Here is a 20,469-nt window from a genome sequence, read left to right on the forward strand (position 1 = left end):
CTTGCGCTACCTTGACCAATATTGTTAGAATTTTATATATGCACTATTTGTGCTGTCTGTTTATTTTCATTTTGTTTAAAATAATTTGAATAAACTGTTTAAAAACCAAACGTTGACCTTCGAGAGTGTTAAGATGTAGATTTCAAAAATCAACCCCAATTTTGAAAGTCTTTGTAACCCTTTTGGTCCACGGTGATAACTGAGAGGCATAAAGCATATTTCCATATTCGCTGAGCATAAATAATCTTATACGAATGGGATTTAATATATGGAGTCAATAACATGGTTAAAAATAGCGCATGTTATCTCTCGCACAAGCCCTAAAATAACAGCCAGAATTGTCCTCAGAGGATCCTCCAAGCACCAGTGACTTCCTTAACAATCGAGTGCCTCAGCATGCCCGTATCTCTCACGTTAGCACATTTAATTTGGGATGGCTAGGTGAGCATGACATAACAAACAATCTAAACTGCTACAAGCGCTATTACAATCGTAGCATCATAAAGGTCCACAGTGCCCAGGAGTAATGCTGCACAGGACAACGTCGCCTGGGAGAATGCCAGGTACCTGCAGCAGATGAAATTTAAGGTCTGACTGGTGTTAGCATTTTATATGGACGGCCTATGAGATGCCCTATCACACATTACTAGAAAGGTCGGGAAACCTATTACAAGTGACTTTCTGATGCTAAATAGCTAGACTGTAAGATCTTCTCTATATACATGCAGATCAATAACTCACTTGCTTCTCCTTCCCCTCTCCCTATGTATAATGCTCATAACGTTTTACCATTCTTCCTATATGTGTTTACATACTAGTATTTAATGCGAACACACATGGGTGATGCTAATTTTCCCTTATTACTGAACATGAGAAGTAAACATTTTCCTGACTGCCGATAATGTCTCCTCTATGCCACGCTGCTATGGTGACGATGCCAGCCTCATTTATTACTACATTATTCAAGAGATTTTGCGACATACCAGCTGCTGTACAGAAAACAACCTCACGTACTGCTTTGCTTATCTAAGAAATATTCATCGTACAGTAGGGTAGGGTCTCATGAAGAAGGATGGAAAAGTAAAGCAGAAACATTTAAAAAAAAAAAACATAAAAGAAGAACAAAAATGGTTGATAGTGTATGTACGGTAAATGTCAGAGGCTGGTCTGGGGTTATGAGCCAATGTGGCTGTACTTCACCGACAAATAGAAAACCTGACGAGGCAAAGATTGTGAAGAGGGAGCCGCAAATGACAGGTCTGGTAGCTGCATATTAGTGATGATGGTAGGTCCTCGAATTATAGGCTGAGTGGGACTTGTGTAGCACTGCAGCTTTTTTGCTCAAAGAGGATCTACCACCTCCATTAACCCTTTGCAAAAGATGTCGCTCTACTAGTTCAAGAGTGTAGCTTTCACTCTTCCGTCACAATCTGAAAGTGTTTTGGTAACAAATATGCTAATTAAGCTCTCTTCTGTCAGCTTGGTGGTCTTGGCACAGGGCAAACGTTTTAGATCTACCCATCTTACAGTTAAAGACTAAAGTTGAGCAGTACTTGATTAAAAGTTCGAGACCCTGTTTGGCTCAAAACCCCCAGCATTAACATCCACAATCAGTGCGAACACTCTTAAAAATTACTCCTGGCTAAACGCTGCCATTTTCGGGAGGACCGTCCCTCCATAGTGACATGACGGTGACCCCCTGCAAAATGGAGATTTTTTCTGTGGAATTTAAAAAGTTAACACCCATGATCAGTGCCAGCACCAATGGTGGGTGTAACTGATTGGCATATGGGTTCGGTATTTGAACAGTTTTTTCAAATTTCAACAGGTCCACTCATCAATATTAAGGATCTAACTGGATATTGAAAGTTTACACTAACAACTATAGAATGTGAGGGGCTAGGTCTATGAAATGATGTAAAGAGATTGATAATTTTGAGATTTATAGAAAATCTTTTACTCTTAATTTAGCATTTACAGGCAGTAAATCCAAGGTTCTGTAGGTTTGATTTTAAGTTGAATTTATATGTAAGTTGGAACTGTATACTTAATAATTTGTAACCCCAGGCAAAATTATTTTGGTCTCTGTGACAATTGGATTTTAAAAACGTTGGGATGTCATAGGAACCAGAATTAACAATAAAGCTTAATTGCTGACACCTTTGATAACTGTTACAGCTGATCATTGTAGCCTGGAACTAAAGTACAGTAAATTACCAATATCCAGATGACCGTTTGTAAGTAGGAGTCATCTGTAAGTCGAGTGTTCTTAAGTAGGAGACCGCTACACTTTGTATGTTATTTCTCATAATATGTAATGTCCACAATTAGTGAATAGTACTAAATGGATCTTACAACACCTATCCTGCCCTTCTCCAACTGATACAACTACTTTACAGCAGAGCTCAGATATTTTCTTAACACAAGTCTTATACCTATGTCAGTCCGACATAATCATCACAATTCTTGAAGATTTACATATGGTGACCTCAAACTGAAACCTTTAGAATGGAAAAGGACTTTGTTAGTATTTTACTTGCTTCTTAAATTCTATGTATTGGGCCTCCTCTTTCTGCATGTATGACTATGCTATGAATGTAGCTCTGTGATAGGAATTTATTATGATCTCCTGTCACTTGTCATCCTTTTCTTGGCTCAGATAAGATTCCACTGCGCTAATCATCAGAGATGTACAGAAACACGTTTTTGATATATCTCAGCATGACTTCCGGAACATAATTCCAACAACTATTCTCCGAGGACTCTTATGAGAGGTACTGTGCGAAAACATAATCAATATGCAGGAAATGCTTTGCACCCTGGTTAATATTTTCAGATTCAAGTCTTTGTGTTTCCGTGTAGTTCTGATTAGATAATTTACAGTTAATTGATGGATCTACATTCTTAAATTTAGCTGCTATGAGACTGAAAAGAAAATGTCTTATAAAACAGAGAATGACATCGCGAGTGGAGTGCACTTTACATAATTGCCTTGTATAGACGTCGTCTTCTTTATTTAAATAATGCTTCTATTTGGCGTAAATGAGCAATACACACTTTGCAGCATAGACAACATTAAGTAAATGACACCTTGCAATAGCTCAGCTTCCAGGATACTGTGAATATGTTTCTGCTACTAAACTGTAAGACGCATATATTTGACTTATCCAAATACGATATTTGCATTTCCTAAAAAAATCTTGACTAATTGACTGCTGTGAAAGATACAAAGAATTTAATATGCCCAGGAAAAAGCTGCTTCGGCGCACCATGCGCGCGACCACATAAGAAGTGAAGGAGAGCCGCGTGCACGGTCGCACGCATGGTGCGCCGAAGCAGCTTCGGCCATAAAGTTTAAAAAGTGTTTTAAACCGCGATACAGCGGTTTAAAACACTAACAAAAATAAGCTCCGGCACCAGCTCACCCTGACCTGGTGCTCCGTATTGCCTTCTTACACCTACCACTTCAAGTGGTAGGTTTCCTTTAATAAATTAAAGCATTTCAGATTTCTATTCTGCATTTTAGAAGCTTTGCCTTCTGCACACTTTGTTATTCATTTTTCTCTGAGCAGGTTGGTGGAGACTAGCATCTATGAGGTCTCCCTTATACAACACATACAGAACAGGAAAGTCCAATAACTCCTCCCAGAAGTTTCTGTTACTTAAAGGAAATAAACCAAATGGATTTTTGGTTTTAACCCTAGCATACTTACACTCTACCGCATGACATTCTTCATTACGCTGTCAATGGCTTATTTTTCATGAAAAATGCTTTTTAAATATGCAAATGAGCCTCAGGGGCTCCTGTGTACATCACAGAAGCCCTTCTGGCTCCATCAGCTGCTAATTCTTTAAACTTTACTGCAATGCTTATGCCTGTCTCCTCCTTCCTTCCTCTGCCAGAGTGTCGGGGACAAATGAGAGACCTAAAAGACCTTAGGCTTATTTGCATATTTCTAAAGTCTTTTTTTATCTAAAAAATAAGCCATTAACAGCTAAATAAAGAATGGATCCTGTTTCAGGGGACACATGCCAGTGTGTAAGTATGCTTGGGTTTCAGCCACTAAATCCAAGTGGTTGATTCCCTGCATAAGCGTCTATAAGCTTTCATCTTTCTCCATACACTTTTATGGCACACACAAATGTATTCTGATACCTCTACGTGTTGAAATTGTTGGGGGGGCGGGGGTACAAAAGAGCCCGATTTCCCTAATAAGATATATTCCAATAAAAATAGAATTAAAATTATATTACAAATATATATTGGCAAGAAACATTTGCAACAATATAATGGGGCACCTTTACTTCAAAATTTGGAAAAGGCACTAAAAGCTATTTTCATGCATAATGCTGACTCAGATTGTGCCCCAGAAATCATAAATCTGTTGGTTCCCCACACTGGACTGACATGGGTTCGCCATCTTTTTTGTGGTGCACCCTTAACATAGGGCGTTATAAACAAGTATATACAACTATATGCAAGTATACAGACAATCCCTGGGTTACGTACAAGATAGGCTCTGTAGTTGAATTTGTGTGTAAGTCAGAACTGTATAGTTTATAATTGTAACCCCAGTCAAAAATTTAATGGCCTCTGTGATAATTGGATTTTTAAAAATGTTGGGTTGTCATAAGAACCAGGAGTAACAATACAGTTTAATTGCAGACACATTTGATAACTGTTACAGCTGCTTATTGTAGCTTAGGGCTAATGTACAGAAAATTACCAACATCCAGAGGTCCGTTTGTAACTAGGGGTTGGGTGTTCTTAAGTAGGGGACCGCCTGTATAGGGCAAGTTAAATACGGCGCTCGGTCAAAATCAGTCAGCACGCCCCTAATTTGTGTTGCGTGAAAGCCAGCGCAGCTGCGCCTCAAAAGGGTCGCGTGAGACACAATCGCAGCACAGACACTTCTTAAATACCTGTGCAAGACGTTTTAGCTTAGAAAAACGTGCACAATCCAACAAAGCCATTAGTAAATGTGCCCAATGTCTTGCTTAGTCCAGCCCTATCACATTTGAATAAAATAAAGTACATTTCTTACCTATACATAATATGGTGTCAAAGTCCATGACTTAAAGAGCAGTTAATTAATATTACATATATTTTGTTAGTAACTGTATAATGTGTTATATAATTCAGAATTACATTGGCTTCTAAAACATGAAACTGTCCTCCTAATCTTACTAGATAGAATCAAGTCACTGAAATGGACTTGTACTTCAACCATGCCAAACATATATATATATATATACCGTATATACTCGAGTATAAGCCGACCCAAGTATAAGCCGAGGCCCCTAATTTTACCACAAAAACATGGTAAAACCTATATATTTTTTACTCGAGTATAAGCCGAGTTTGGGTTTTCAGCACATTTTTTTGTGCTGAAAAACTAGGCTTATACTCGAGTATATAAGGTATATATATTTACGCAGAATGGAGGCACATTTCATGTCGAATTTTTTATGATGTACAGTATTGAGGAAATTGTATTTTTTAGCACCTAATGTGTGTCTACACCAAAAGTGTGACTTATTCAGAGAGGATTGACGCAGGGATGTTCTGTTGGTCTTACAGTACATAAGGTAACACCTTTAAGATCTTGCCTATGGAAACTAATCAGGTCATTAATGCCCTATATACATTTCAAAGTATATAACAACCACACGCATTATTAGATTGTAAGAGACACATAAATAAGGCGCACTAAGATATGGGATAACCCTCTACTGTATGAGTTCATCTTTACCTTCAATACATGTAATACAACTAAAAGGCTTTTTAGGGTACAGTATGTCTATAGGCACAGAGGTTATAGAGAAGGGAATCCCATAAGAGCCTTGTTACCACAAGTGGACAGCAATATTAAAAACGGAACATGATAAATATGGGCCCTGATTGGGTTTGGACATGCACAGAAATGATGATTCTTCATAGATTAATAGAACATTACTTAATGATGATCTCACATGTATGTTTTAATAAATGTATTCCCCATGAAACAATGCTTCTACTTGTTACCTCTAATTGCCCCGGCAGGTCTCACAGCCTCTATGGTCTTAGTTTATGCACCACCGGCATTTATCTGCCAGAGCCAATCAGTGGCTTAGTGACCTAGTGCCTACGTGGGACACATCACTGCTCAGCCACTCGTATCCGCAGTCATTGAACAGAGACTGTCGGACCTCCCTGGCTGACTCAATGGAAGATAGAAAGAGGTTACAAGGTTTTTATTATTATAATAGTAGCAGCATTTGGTCCCTTTTATAGCATTAATGCCATGTGTAAGGGAAAATAGAGTGGCCATTTTTATATGGGCCTCAATGTTAAGAGAGATGACCATGGTAATGCCAGCCCATTCAGTGGCTACTGAAGGCCCAAGCATCTTCCCCAACCCAAAAAACTCTAAATGCTTCCAAGCCCCCAGAATCATATATAATAGACAAATTTTCAGACAGGCTATGGCAGTAGCAGCTGCTATGGGGCCCACAGTATCAGTGGGCCCGGCCACACAACCTGCCACAATAAGGAATGAAGCATGTGCTCCATTATATACATAATATTATGCGGCACATTGTACAGAATATTATGTATATAACAGTGCACATCTTCCACAGTACACAGCTTGGCCAACACCTCAGATAAGAAATGTCGGGAAGGGGGCAGCAGGACAGGACTCTGATCTCTACTTTTTGATGTCTACTTCCTCCTGGACTGTATGAAGTCATATGTGTGACCTCGGACATCTCCTAGGTTTAGAAGACTGCCTGAATTGCATACGCTGGACAAGTGCATACAGCGTGTGTGTGCATTAGTATGGAGCTTTATGTGTGTGTATATTAGTATATAAATGTGTGTATACAAATATGTATATATTTTTGTACAGGAAGGGGGCGCTCATTCAAAAGTCTGCTATGTGGCCCAGACTCTTCTAGTAACGTCCCTGTTTGCAGAGCCAAGTGGTAAACACGCAACTAACACTGTCAAAAGCTGCCATCTTGTCTGCCTTAGATACAACCACTTTTGGTTAATGAATAGCCCTGGCAATCATTTCCTAGATACATCAAGAAGCTATTGACTTACTGAGAAGCAAGATGAAATAAAAAAATAGATCAGATTTCCTTACTCCGGTCTTCACTGGTGACAGTGTCTGCTGCTATCAAGCAATTAAATATATTTTCCTTTTTTCTGACCTTGATGTCTGGTCTTGGGCAGCGCTCCAAATAAAAATGTCAGCAAGAAAATCAAAGTTTACTGTGTTTGTTCTGATTTTGTTCTTATTACTCATCTTGCTCTTCAGATCAATGAATTCGGAGCATTTCATCATCTTAGATTCATGTTTTTTTGACGGCTGGATGAAGATTTCACATTAAAACCAAGTCGCTTTGAAGGTTGGTGCACACTGCCCTGCCACTTGCTCAGGTAAATGGGAAACGCTCAGTAGGTCTGTGTATAAGCCGTAAGAAAATCACTGCTGATTAAATGTATACAAGAAATATCAGGGTGACCAAAGGTATCTCGGATTTGGATCTATATTCACTATGTATTTTTAAAATAAATCAATGTATCGTTATATATTATTGCAGTTACATATACCGTACATTATTATACACATATATGAGAATATTATGATCAACTTGTGACAACTTAGTGTAGCCCAGGTACCAGGTATAAAAACAATACTAACTAGAATCTAGAGCACGAGTGGAGATCTGTACGAACTCATCCATTACGAATGATGTCATGGAATAAGAATGACTATAATACAGGCTTCTTACAGATCTGTTGTTTTAGAGAAATTGGGGCAGATTTGCTTACCCGGTCCGTTCGCGATCCAGCGGCGCGTTCTCTGCACTGGATTCGGGTCCGGCCGGGATTCATCAAAGCAGTTCCTCCGACGTCCACCAGGTGGCGCTGCTGCGCTGAAGTCCGCTGGAATGCCTCGAAATACACCGGCCTATCCAGGATGAAGGTGAGTGAAATTTTCGCGACACAATTTTTTTTAAAAATGCGGCGGTTTTTCCGAATACGTCGGGTTTTCGTTCGGCCACGCCCCCCGATTTCCGTCGCGTGCATGCCAGCGCCGATGCGCCAAATTCCGATCGCGTGCACAAAAAACCCGGGGCAATTCAGGTACAATCGGCGCAAATCAGAAATATTCGGGTAACACGTCGGGAAAACGCGAATGGGGCCCTTAGTAAATGACCCCCATTGTGTTCTCGTTTCCAAAGGATGCTACTGGCCTTTTACAGGGGAGTCTTGGGTAATGAAGCCACTGTGCCGTTTAAGGACAATTTGATCATATAATAAAACATGAAATATTACAGATTGACAAATGCCAATACATCTCCTTTCATGTATCACAACATATAAGGTGATCAATATTTAAGTTCGCAAACAAAGTCACACCATGCAGCTGTTTATGCCACAGATCTTTACTATTGGGAACTTAGGCTGCATTCAGAGGGCCCTTGGGGGAAGTATATATGTCCCCCATAGGTCGGCAATGGGCGCATGGCGCCGTATGGAGAGGCATACGTGCGCACCGTACCGTTCCATAGCCGGGGAAGAGATAGAGATACAACACTATGGAGAGGGCCCAGGCCACTCTCACCCCTCCTTCTCTCCCGGGAGCCGATGTGTGCCTGCTGTGTTACAGTACAGCGGGCACACATTCGTCTGAATTTAGCCTTACAGCTTGTTACATGTTATCGGTCACATGGTTTGGTGGGTAAACCTGCAGCACTTTATGGTTGTTAATGGGAAGACATGCAATAAAGAAGCAGTGTTTTACTAGAAAACACGGCAGCAGGTTCTGCATCACGTGTCTTTACCCAATGGATATGTTTACACATTCCTAGTTTTTTTTATAGAGTTTTTAAAACCAAAACCAGGTGTGGATCATAAAGTGAGAAAAATAAAAACAGAACAGATAATGCTTCTTGCTCTTTTTAATCTCCATTTTGGCTTCAGAAACACTGAACTTGTGAACTATGCATTATATGTGTATGCCAAGCAACAATTATGTAGGTACAGGGCCGCATCTGCCATGAGGCGAGATGAAAATCTTGCCTCAGGCGGCAGAATGCGGGTCCCTGTAAAGGGCGGCGAAATTCGCCGCTCTAAAGTGGGCGATTCGGGCGTCCATTAACGCCCGAATCGCCCGCCAGCTAAATAAATCGCGCCTGTCTCTTTAAGACACAGGCGCGATTTATATGCGGAGCGACGCAGCGCCTTTCCGGCAGCTGCGTCGCTCCGTTCTAAGCAGTGACACAGGCGTCACGCGCCTGTGTCACTGTGCGGAGCCGCGGCTCACAGGAGAGCCGCGTGAACACCGGAGTCGCGCCGAGGGAGCAGCTGCCTGCAGGTGAGTATGATTTTATTATTTTTCATGTATTTAATTAATTGTGGCTAATAATTAATACTGCGGGGGGGGGGGGGTTGGGCGCTATATATATCATATGGGGCCAGAATTATTTTAAACTGGGGGGGGGGGGGGATCATGGAATGCTATGTATTTTATTTGGGGCTATAATTATTTTATACTGGGGGGATGCAATATATATTTATATTATTTGGGGCTATACCGTAATTATTTTATATTGGGGGGGGATGCTATATATATATATATATATTATTTGGGGCTATGATTGTTTTATACTGGGGGGATGCTATAGATATTATATGGGGCCAGAATTATTTTATACTAGGGGCGGGGGGGGGGGGGTTCTGTATATTTTATTTGGAGATTTGGGGCTATAATTATTTTATACTGGGGGGGATGCTATATATATTATTTGGGGCTATAATTATTTTATACTGAGGGGGGGGACGCTATATATATTATTTGGGGCTATAATTATTTTATACTGGGGGGGATGCTATAGATATTATTTGGGGCTATAATTATTTTATACTGGGGGGGGGGATGCTATAGATATTATTTGGGGCTATAATTATTTTATACTGGGGGGGGGGATGCTATAGATATTATTTGGGGCTATAATTATTTTATACTGGGGGGGATTCAGTATATATTATATGGGGCCAGAATCATTTTATACTGGGGGGTGCTGTATATATTATATATCACTATATCACTAAGCTGGGGGGATGTATATGGGGTACAGTATATTACTAAGCTGGGGGATGTATATGGGATACAGTATATTACTAAGCTGGGGGGCTGTATATGGGATACAGTATATTACTAAGCTGGGGGGAGGTATATGGGATACAGTATATTACTAAGCTGGGGGGGGGCTGTATATCGGATACAGTATATTACTAAGCTGCAGGGGCTGTATATGGGATACAGTATATTACTAAGCTGGAGGGGCTGTATATGGGATACAGTATATTACTAAGCTGGGGGACTGTATATCGGGTACAGTATATTACTAAGCTGGGGGGCTGTATATGGGGTACAGTATATTACTAAGCTGGGGGATGTATATGGGATACAGTATATTACTAAGCTGGGGGGCTGTATATGGGATACAGTATATTACTAAGCTGGGGGGCTGTATATGGGATACAGTATATTACTAAGCTGGGGGGATGTATATGGGATACAGTATATTACTAAGCTGGGGGGCTGTATATGGGATACAGTATATTACTAAGCTGGGGGGTTGTATATGGGATACAGTATATTACTAAGCTGGGGGGGCTGTATATCGGGTACAGTATATTACTAAGCTGGGAGGGGGATGTATATGGGATACAGTATATTACTAAGCTGGGGGGCTGTATATGGGATACAGTATATTACTAAGCTGGGAGGGCTGTATATGGGGTACAGTATATCACTAAGCTGGGGGGCTGTATATGGGGTACAGTATATTACTAAGCTGGGGGGGGCTGTATATGGGATACAATATATTACTAAGCTGCAGGGGCTGTATATGGGATACAGTATATTACTAAGCTGGGGGACTGTATATCGGGTACAGTATATTACTAAGCTGGGGGGTTGTATATGGGATACAGTATATTACTAAGCTGGGGGGGGCTGTATATCGGGTACAGTATATTACTAAGCTGGGGGGGGCTGTATATGGGATACAGTATATTACTAAGCTGGGGGGCTGTATATGGGATACAGTATATTACTAAGCTGGGAGGGCTGTATATGGGGTACAGTATATCACTAAGCTGGGGGCTGTATATGGGGTACAGTATATTACTAAGCTGGGGGGTTGTATATGGGATACAGTATATTACTAAGCTGGGGGGGGCTGTATATCGGGTACAGTACATTACTAAGCTGGGAGGGGGATGTATATGGGATACAGTATATTACTAAGCTGGGGGTCTGTATATGGGATACAGTATATTACTAAGCTGGGAGGCTGTATATGGGATACAGTATATTACTAAGCTGGGGGGCTGTATATGGGATACAGTATATTACTAAGCTGGGGGGATGTATATGGGATACAGTATATTACTAAGCTGGGGGCTGTATATGGGATACAGAATATTACTAAGCTGGAGGGCTGTATATGGGGTACAGTATATTACTAAGCTGGGGGCTGTATATGGGATACAGTATATTACTAAGCTGGGGGGCTGTATATGGGATACAGTATATTACTAAGCTGGGGGCTGTATATGGGGTACAGTATATTACTAAGCTGGGGGCTGTATATGGGATACAGTATATTACTAAGCTGGAGGATGTATATGGGATACAGTATATTACTAAGCTGGGGGCTGTATATGGGATACAGTATATTACTAAGCAGGGGGCTGTATATGGGATACAGTATATTACTAAGCTGGGGGGCTGTATATGGGATACAGTATATTACTAAGCTGGGGGCTGTATATGGGATACAGTATATTACTAAGCTGGGGGGCTGTATATGGGATACAGTATATTACTAAGCTGGGGGGGCTGTATATGGGATACAGTATATTACTAAGCTGGAGAGGCTGTATATGGGGTACAGTATATTACTAAGCTGGGGGGATGTATATGGGATACAGTATATTACTAAGCTGGGGGCTGTATATGGGATACAGAATATTACTAAGCTGGAGGGCTGTATATGGGGTACAGTATATTACTAAGCTGGGGGCTGTATATGGGATACAGTATATTACTAAGCTGGGGGGCTGTATATGGGATACAGTATATTACTAAGCTGGGGGCTGTATATGGGGTACAGTATATTACTAAGCTGGGGGCTGTATATGGGATACAGTATATTACTAAGCTGGAGGATGTATATGGGATACAGTATATTACTAAGCTGGGGGCTGTATATGGGGTACAGTATATTACTAAGCTGGGGGCTGTATATGGGATACAGTATATTACTAAGCTGGGGGGCTGTATATGGGATACAGTATATTACTAAGCTGGAGGATGTATATGGGGTACAGTATATTACTAAGCTGGGGGATGTATATGGGGTACAGTATATCACTAAGCTGGGGGGGTGTATATGGGATACAGTATATTACTAAGCTGGGGGCTGTATATGGGATACAGTATATTACTAAGCTGGGGGGCTGTATATGGGATACAGTATATTACTAAGCTGGGAGGGGACTGTATATGTGGGGCAAGATTTTATCCCTATATAATGAGGGATGTTTTATATGTGGGGTAGTGTGCGGTCAGTTGTGTTGTGAAGGGTATATATTATTTAGGAGCACAGTGTTGTTATCCAGGAGACTTCATACTGTAAGTGACTGTGGTATTTTTAGGGACGCCGGGTGGAGATGCTGCACGGAGCTGAAGATATCCGACCGTGAATTCAGCCGTGATACGTCATGGATTGGAGAACCCGGAATAAAGTCGTCCTGATGGAAGAGCTTGTCATCTATAAGGTACTAGATGCCACTAATGCCTCTCAGATCCTGTAGTCAGTCACACAGTGTCAGGGAGCTGTCTGTAGGGTTGTTAATTGTTAGTAAAGTTTAAGGATTTACTTAACAGGGAGTGGGGGGGGGCAGCATTTTAATATTCGCCTCAGGCAGCAAATATGCTAGAATCAGCCCTGTGTAGGTAGATACATTTTTGGGTTGCCTATTTTATTTTATGTATATGAAAGTGACGTCTGATTTGTAGTTAATAGACACAATAGTCTGGAGATGTTTATGGCACGTGACTTGTGCAGGAGTTGTCTTTGGCAGTGACATGTCAGATAAGATGCAACCAGGCTCAAGATTTTTTGAAACTATAAATGATAATTGAATAAATATCACCGTAATCAGTAAAAAAAAAACACTTAACATAAAAATGTAGTTTACTAGCTTCATGACGGTGGTCAAGCAGCCACATCTCCAGAACCCTGGCACCTAGAAACTCAAATCTGACTTCATAATAAACAGGGGAATCTCCTCTTTTGTATGTTTTATGTCTATGGATGCTTCACAGAACCAGAAATATAAGTTACTACTTATTAAAATAAACTTCAGGAAAAATGACAAAAAAAGCTTATTTTTTCAAACTTGTAGTCAATTATTGGCAAATTTTATAAAGAAAACATATGCAATTAATAAGACTATCCTATCAAGTCTCACATGTCAAAAAAACTAAGCAAATATTGTTATGATATGAACACCTTGTCCAGAGATATCACATAACAAAACATCAAAAATTGACCTGGACATTCAGGCACCAGTGACCATTGGTCACAAAGGGGTTAAAAGAAAGGTCATTTTCTGAGTCTCTTTTTAATACAGGTTTGATTCAGTTTACACCATTTCCAGCTCTCTTTAGGATGCAACACTTCAATCCCAGTTATTTACTGAACAATTCTATGGTGATATATACGTTAGCCAAAAATAAATTGGTGGAAATGAGAAGTAAAATTATTTGGCAGTATTTGATGGCACCATCCATATGTCTGGAAAGCAGCGAATATCTCATCATTCAATTAAAGATGCCCTCATCACCTCTGCGAGAATATCACATCTAACAAAAGGAAATAGTCATTATTCTTCCTCCTTCTACAATGTTAGGATCACAGGATGAGTCATAGAAAGTGCAGGATGCAGGTCAGCTAGGACTAGTGGCTAGTGTGTATAACAATGTATATATACAGTACATTATTATACATATATATGAGAATATTATGATCAAATTATCAAAAGATAATATAATATCAAAAAAAGATATCTGTGACAACGTAGCTTAGCTCCATAGATGTTTGCTTGGTACCAGGTATAAAAACAATACTAACTAGAATCTAGAACAGGGGTCCCCAAACCTTTTACATACCTGTACCTCTCAGACTGTGGAGGGCCAGACTAAAGTTTAAAAATAAATAGCAGTACATGTGACCGCATCTGTAATACACAGGCCTCCCCCTCAATTAATTATTTAATATACCGCACCCCTTTGTGAACTTTTTTATCTATTGAACCAATTAATTGGGTAAATAAATTATTAAAAATACTTACTGGGATCCCTCTCCATTTATTATTTCATATGTTGCCCCTCCACCATTAATTATTTCATATGCTGCCCCTCCACCATTATTTCATTTGATGCCCTCCACCATTAATTGTTTCATATGCTGCCCCCCCCCCACCATTATTTCCTATGCTGCTCCCCAACATTAATTATTTCATATTCTGCCCCCCACCATTAATTATTTCATATGCTACCCCCATAATTATTTCATATGCTGCCCCCACCGTTAATTATTTCCTATGCATTACCCACCATTAATTATTTCATATGCTGCCCCCACCATTATTTCCTATGCTGCTCTCCACCATTAATTATTTCCTATGCTGCTCTCCACCATTAATTATTTCCTATTCTGCTCTCCACCATTAATTATTTCCTATGCTGCCCCCCACCATTAATGATTTCCTATGCTTTCCCCCACCATTAATTATTTCCTATGCTTTCCCCCACTATTAATTATTTCCTATGCTGCCCCCACCATTAATTATTTCTTATGACGCTCCCCACCATTATTTCCTATGCTGCCTCCACCATTAATTATTTCCTATGCTTTCCCCCAGCATTAATTATTTCATATGCTGCCCCTCCACCATTATTTCCTATGCTGCCCCCCCCACCATCAATTATTTCCTATGCTGCTCCCCACCATTAATTATTCTATACAGTGACGGGCAGGAACTTCCTGTCTGGACTGATGGAGGCCCCTGCCCCGGCTTAATCATAGGCCCCCAAACAATAGATCCAGATCCGGGGGCTCGGCGCTGGTGCTCCAAGTGACGGGGGCCGGATATAAACGGTCTGCGGCCTGTAGTTTGGGGACCCCTGATCTAGAACATGAGCAGAGCTCTGTACGGATTACATTGTTTTTACTTTTACTTTCAATACATTGATCTACAGCTTCTATATCGGTTTATCTTTCTATCCCTCATAATAGTTGCCATATATAGATGTCTAATTTTTACCTACCTTTTTTCTATCTATCTATCGCTGTTTTTTACCTACCTATCGATCTTGTTTTCTTTCTATCTATCTCACTTATCTATCAGTTTTTTATCTATCTACCTATTGATCTTTCATTTCTATCTGCCTACCTACCTTTTTTCCTCACCTCACATTTATCTATAATCGATCCATCAACTATTTTACTATTTTTGTCTATTTATATCTATTTCTTTATCTTAAAAAAATATGTAAGAACTGACACTTACTATCTGTCCCATTGACTTCATGTCGTCTGTTGTGGTCAGTTTGGCACGATCTGTTATGAATCATTTTTTTTTTTTTAAACTGAAAAAAGTACTGCAAGCTCCGCCATGTTTTCCATGAAAAAAAAGAAGAACGGATCACTGTACAACTGATGACATAAAAATGTACCTTATATACTCGAGTATAAGCCTAGTTTTTCAGCACTAAAAATGTGCTGAAAAACCCAAACTCGGCTTATACTCGAGTCAAAAAAATAAATATATCTAAACTCACCTTTCCGGCGACGCCTGTATATCTTCTGTGCGATCTGTCCGGCAGTGGCGGCAGGCTATATACACTGGGGCAGGGTTTGGCAGGCTATATACACTGGGGCAGGGTCTGGCAGGCTATATACACTGGGGCAGGGTCTGGCAGGCTATATACACTGGGGCAGGGGCTAGCAGGCTATATACACTGGGGCAGGGGCTGGCTGGCTGGCTATATACACTGGGGCAGGGGCGGGCTGGCTGGCTGGCTATATACACTGGGGTGGCTGTGACCAATGCATTTCCCACCCTCGGCTTATACTCGAGTCAATAGGTTTTCCCAGTATTTTGTGGTAAAATTAGGGGCCTCGGCTTATACTCGGGTCGGCTTATACTCGAGTATATACGGTACATTGATTTCAATGGGATTTTAAATGCATCCGTTCAATTTCGGTTTTTTACTTTTTAAAACGGAAACTAGTAATGGAAATCCCGACTGTAGTGTGAACTGAGCCTTACCTGGGTACTGCCTGTATATATAATATAAATGTTTTTAAATAAGAATATATGTTTTTAATGATCCAAAAACAATGGACGTGGTTCTGTAGATAAAATGTTTTAATGATGCTTTCATGCTGGTAGTTAAGGAATAATTTCAAAACACAGTTTGTGTATATAGAAGCACAATTGTCCCCTGTGCCTTTAAGCAGGCAATCTCATTGGCTCTTTACATTACTGTTGCTAGGTCCATCCATCTGGGGAAAGACAAATTATAGGCATGCACTGCAGCCAGAGTCCTGTGCTAAGAATACAACAATGAATTATCTGTCTGAAGTGGCATTTTCATTACAATCAATAACCACCCATCCTGTGTCATGCTTACTAATACTGCAGCAGCCAGAGCCGGTGGGCAGGTGTTCTGCTGGGAGAAGGAGACGGGATAAAAAATGAGAATTCATTGGGGATATTTATTTATACGCAAAGAAAAGGGAAGGGGCAGGCGATTCAGGAAAATCTGCAGGATGAAAAAAACTGAAAGGCACTTTATCTCAGTTACTTTATCCCATTTCTCTAAAAATATCATATTCTGGTTACATTAAACAAGCTATTTTTTCCCCACTCATCATCCAGATCAGAGGGTGTTCTTTTGGTGTATATCGGAGGGCTGCACACATCATTTACCGACAGAGAAATATATCTGTGTCCTATACCTGCCTGTACTTTTATGTACTAAGCTATGGAATGGGCAAGAGCCACTATCGGGCAAAGAAAACAGTTCTCAATGGATGGTTAGCTTCTAGTGGTACGGCCATTGGGACCCATCAGTGATTGGTAGAAAGGGGCGTCTCCTTGTGATGGAGCACTGGTGGGCATGCTAAAGAGGAGCCTCTATTATATCTATGGGTCTAGCAGTCAGTGATTTTTTACGGTTTGATAGAAGTGAATTGAGTTCTGGTGGCACATGTATAATAGTGTTCCATTCTTTGGTGGCTATTTGGTCCTATTGCTCTTCCTATCTCTAGGAGACTCAGTGGTTGTAACCCTAGCCATTTGAGAAGTTACTTTACATCTTTTTATGAGAATGTTAGTATTAGACAAAATGTATATGAAATATCACTAACCAAGGCAATGTACCAGTTCCCACAAGTATAACACTTGGACCAGTAACCCTTACTCACTCCATTTTAACTGGCCTGACTAAAGTCTCTTTTGGATTTATTATTGTAAAGGTAGATCTCTATTCCTAGAGTTCTTCAAGACTCCTGCTTTGGTTTTAAAACAAAAAACCTGGGCGCACTTCGTTCCAATGGAAAGACAATTTTATTTGTTCCAATTAAAATAACATATTAAAATATATGGAAAAGCAAGACGCGTTTCGGATCCGAACGGGATCCTTCCTCAGTTGCATAATAGGTGTTCGTATATGGAGTTCTATATATACATATTGTTTTGGCGCGCACACGGTAACGAGACCGGGGTGCGTTACTGCAGGCATATAAATCAATAACTAATATGATCGATGGCACACATAGATAAAATGTATAAAAGAAGAATAGTTTGAATGGTTACAATAAATACAATTAATACAATTAAAACAATGAAAAGGATTATAATGAATAAACATATTAATAAAAATGAATGTAGGTATTTGTGGCTATACCTATTATTGATCGATGGCTATACCTAGCCACAAATACCTACATTCATTTTTATTAATATGTTTATTCATTATAATCCTTTTCATTGTTTTAATTGTATTAATTGTATTTATTGTAACCATTCAAACTATTCTTCTTTTACACATTTTATCTATGTGTGCCATCGATCATATTAGTTATTGATTTATATGCCTGCAGTAACGCACCCCGGTCTCGTTACCGTGTGCGCGCCAAAACAATATGTATATATAGAACTCCATATACGAACACCTATTATGCAACTGAGGAAGGATCCCGTTCGGATCCGAAACGCGTCTTGCTTTTCCATATATTTTAATATGTTATTTTAATTGGAACAAATAAAATTGTCTTTCCATTGGAACGAAGTGCGCCCAGGTTTTTTGTTTTAAAACCAAAGCAGGAGTCTTGAAGAACTCTAGGAATAGAGATCTACCTTTACCATTGTTTTACCGGCATCCTAACCGAGACGACTCCCATCAAGGCGGCATCAAGTTCCACATACTACCTGATATGCGATCTACATGAGTTGCGCCATCAGCGCAACACAATAAGGTGAGGGCATAATCATTTTATTCACCCATCCACCATCTGGAAGATCCTACACATCGAGCGCCCCTGCGCTCTTTCTTTTTCTTTCCCTTCTTGGATTTATTATTAAAAGGGAAAAATGTACACATCATAAATCAACAGAAAGAAATATGTTGATGCAGCACACCGAGTTCTCAGCATCATTTGTATACTGCACACAGCGCTCAGAGCAGAAAGTCAGGGGACAAACTGAAGTTTGATGACACATTAAGCCATAAGGAGGTCACCGTCATATATCCTTGTCGCAGAGTGGTTAACTAACATTCTGATAAAATCCTGCTAGCACAAAATCAGGATACAATCCTAAAACACTGAATATTCAAGGGAAGACATTATTATCACCAATGAGAACCTTTGATTACTTATGGTTTAAAGCCAAGGTTCATATCTACCATAGCCCAGAGGAATAACAGTGCAGAGTGGACTATAACCTCCAAAGGGGTTGTCCAAGATTAAGAGATCTCTGTCCATTAGCAGGGCATGCCACATAACACCAAACATTCCCATATTTTACATTTCTCATCCCTTCTGGTCAAGCACAGCACCACCATCGTCATCACAAGTCTTTCTCACACATCTCCGCCCTGTAGTGAGCTCATCTATGGACGCCCTACAGTTTGCTTATCGGCCAGGCATTGGTGTAGATGATGCCATCATCCACCTTCTACACCGAACTCTTTCTCACTTGGAGAAACCTGGGAACACTGTGAGAATAATGTTCTTTGATTTCTCCAGTGCTTTCAATACCATACAGCCAGGGCTACTAAGGGACAAACTGGATCTGGCTGGCGTGGACCACCATCTCTCTAGTTGGATCCTAGATTACCTCACAAACCGACCTCAATATGTGAGAGCCCAGGACTGTGTGTCGGATACTGTGATGAGTAGTACAGGTGCACCTCAAGGTACAGTTCTGGCTCCCTTCCTCTTCACATTGTACACAGCAGACTTCAGGTACAATTCATGTAGCTGCTACCTCCAGAAGTATTCTGATGACTCTGCAATAGTAGGCCTCATTACAGGTGAGAACGACAGGGAGTACAAAGAACTGATACGGAAATTTGTGGACTGGTGCCAGCGAAACCACCTTAGGATTAATGCTGGGAAGACCAAGGAGATGGTGGTGGACTTTCGTAAGCACAGTCCTCCTTCTCAACCGGTGGTTATCCATGGGACAGGCATTGAGGCAGTGAAGTCCTATAAGTACTTGGGTGTCCTCCTCAACAATAAACTGGAGTGGGCAGAGAACATAAACGCACTTCACAGGAGGGGTCAGAGCCGGCTACACCTGCTGAGGAGGCTGAGGGCATTCGGAGTGCGGGGGGCTCTTCTTAAGACCTTCTTCAACTCTGTAGTGGCACCAGCCATCTTCTTTGGCATAGTCTGTTGGGGAAGCAGCATCTCAGCTAGGGAGAGGAGCAGACTGGACAAACTGATTAGGAAAGCCAGTTCTGTCCTGGGGGGTCCTCTTGACACAGTGCAGGTGGTAGCTGAGAGGAGGACACTGTGTAAGTTGAAGTGTATTCTGGAGAATAGCTCCCATCCCTTGCATGAGACTGTGGTGGCATTGGGGAGCACATTCAGTGACCGACTGCTTCACCCCAAGTGTGAGAGGGAGCGTTATCGTAAGTCATTCCTCCCCACTGCCATCAGGCTGTTCAACAAACAAGGCCCAAACAGAAGTAACCTGCGCCCCCCACCTAACCAGTCCCTGCAAGTCCCACCCACAGACTAAACATCAAACTGACGATTATTGCTTGTCTCTTTTTTGTCTTTTTATCCCCCTTTTCTTTTTGTTCATTTATCCCTAAT

General features: G+C 40.7%; 1 protein-coding gene across 1 annotated transcript in view; it reads right to left on the bottom strand.

Moving 5' to 3' along the window:
• SPOCK2 (SPARC (osteonectin), cwcv and kazal like domains proteoglycan 2) overlaps positions 1 to 20,469 on the bottom strand; it is a 98,665-nt gene that overhangs the window by 54,659 nt on the left and 23,537 nt on the right. The window lies entirely within an intron of this gene.

This window comes from Engystomops pustulosus, chromosome 11 (genome assembly GCF_040894005.1).
Source record: "Engystomops pustulosus chromosome 11, aEngPut4.maternal, whole genome shotgun sequence".
NCBI lineage: Eukaryota > Metazoa > Chordata > Amphibia > Anura > Leptodactylidae > Engystomops > Engystomops pustulosus.